The 2,122-nt window shown below is 24.5% G+C and overlaps 1 protein-coding gene across 1 annotated transcript in view; it reads right to left on the bottom strand.

Moving 5' to 3' along the window:
- LOC126907930 (uncharacterized) overlaps positions 1 to 2,122 on the bottom strand; it is a 13,555-nt gene that overhangs the window by 9,956 nt on the left and 1,477 nt on the right. The gene's annotated exons all lie outside the window — the stretch shown is intronic.

Raw genomic sequence — 2,122 nt, 5'->3', positions numbered from 1 at the left:
AATGCTATTTTTGTGTGAAAATTTTCGATTTTGTATTTTCCATTTTTAACTTTATTATGCTATAACTTTTTGAAAAATGTATGGATAAATACAATTTTTTCATGAGACGTAGTATTTATATACATATTTCAGTCGACATACTGTTTTTTTAAATCAGACCATTTCCCTTAATACAGGGGGGGGGTTCAAAATATAAAAATGCGTATAGAAAGTAGTACTTTTTCAACTTAATTTTTGTAAGTGTTCCGGAAATACTGATACTTTTATATATATCTTAAAGCTTATATAATATACTTTAATATTAAAAAAAAAATTCCGGACTTTATTTTGTTTTCACGTTGAAAATGATCAAATGCTATTTTTGTGTGAAAATTCTCGATTTTATTTTAAAAATTTCTAACTCTATAATGCTATAACTTATTGAATAGAATATTTCGGGTTTGACGCACGTGTTTGCGCGTACATGTGAATCTAGCCTTAAGTTGCTGGACATATTAAGACAGACATACAGGGTATTCAGTGAATAATGAAAAGGTTTACATTGTTCCAATTATTTGTAACAATCGACCTGTCTCTTGAGTAATCTATTTAAGATGTATTCATTTTTATTTTAGAAAAGGTCTAAATATTTTATTATTTAACAATTTTTTTATAAACATTTTTTTATTTAATACCACTGACTTTGTATACAAAAACTCCGTTTATTTGATTTTTTTTTTTTAATATTTTGTGTCTGATCATGTTTTACTTAACACCCAATAATCTGCTATAATAGCGCCTCTCTATATTTTTATAACTATGCAGCAGTTCAATAAATAAGAAAACAGGTAATTGTAACAGACAACAAGAACAATAGTAATCCGTTTCCTTAATTACTGAACACCTTATAAAATTATTAAATATAAAATTGTCATAATTAAAATATAAAGACACCATCGATTTATGGTTAAAAATAAATAAGATTGTATTATACCTTAGCTTCAATTAATTTAAAATAATAATACTGGAAAAGTATATTAAAAAAAACCCAGCACAGGGGAGTGGTGGCACAGTGGTGACGTGGCATTNACCCAGCACAGGGGAGTGGTGGCACAGTGGTGACGTGGCATTGTTGGATCAAGTATAATGATATCTGACAGTGATTAAAATCACTATCAAAAAAAAAAACGCTTCGATGCAAATCTTTAGATAGTGTTTAATTTTAAAAAATTGGTGAATTATTCCAAAAGCTATATAATCTGCTAGTTCCTTATTAATATCCTGATTAATATAAAGTATGTCGAATGAAAAAGGGATTATTAAAAAATATTATTTCTTATAAAAAAATTATGTTGATCCATTCACTTTTCAATAAGTTATATCATTATAAAGTTAAAAATGTAAAAAATAAAATCGAGAATTTTCACACAAAAATAGCATTTGGTAGCCATTTTCACCACGAAGACAAGTCTAAAGGTCAAATTTGTTTTTTTCATAATAAAGTACAATACATTAGTTTTAATTTAAGATATATATAGAAGTGTCAGTATTTCCGAAACACTTTCAAAAGTTAAGTTGAAAAAGTTAATATTTTGTAAAAAAAAGAAATAATGTTATTTTAAAAAAAATTATGTGGAATGAACAAGGGATATAAATATTATTTCTCATAAAAACATTGTATTAATCCATAAACTTTTCAAAAAAATATAGTATTATAAAGTTAAACATTTTAAATATAAAATCGAGAATTTTCACAATAGCATTCTGTAACCATATTCACCGTAAAGACAAAATAATATCCGAAATTGTTTTTTTTTGTAATAAAGTACAATAAATTAACTTTAATTTAAGATATACAGGGTGGCCCACCACTCACTGACAACTTAAATAACTTTTGATCCAGTTAATATTTTTAGCTGATTTTTTTTTTAAATAATAGTTATACGTTAGGTCTATAGCTATATCTCAATAATTAATTTTTTTACATTTTATTAAAAATATTAATTATTTTTAAATTTTAAATAAAATGTAAAAAAAAAATCTAAGATAGCTATTTTGTAGAGTAGAATTTAAGAAAAATTTTAGTAAAAAAATATCTTAATAATATTCAATAGTAAATATTCTGTAGCGTTTTGAAGTTTGT

This window comes from Daktulosphaira vitifoliae, unplaced genomic scaffold, assembly GCF_025091365.1.
Source record: "Daktulosphaira vitifoliae isolate Bord-2020 unplaced genomic scaffold, ASM2509136v1 Scaffold_5, whole genome shotgun sequence".
NCBI lineage: Eukaryota > Metazoa > Arthropoda > Insecta > Hemiptera > Phylloxeridae > Daktulosphaira > Daktulosphaira vitifoliae.
This window is presented reverse-complemented; position numbering and strand designations above follow the sequence as displayed.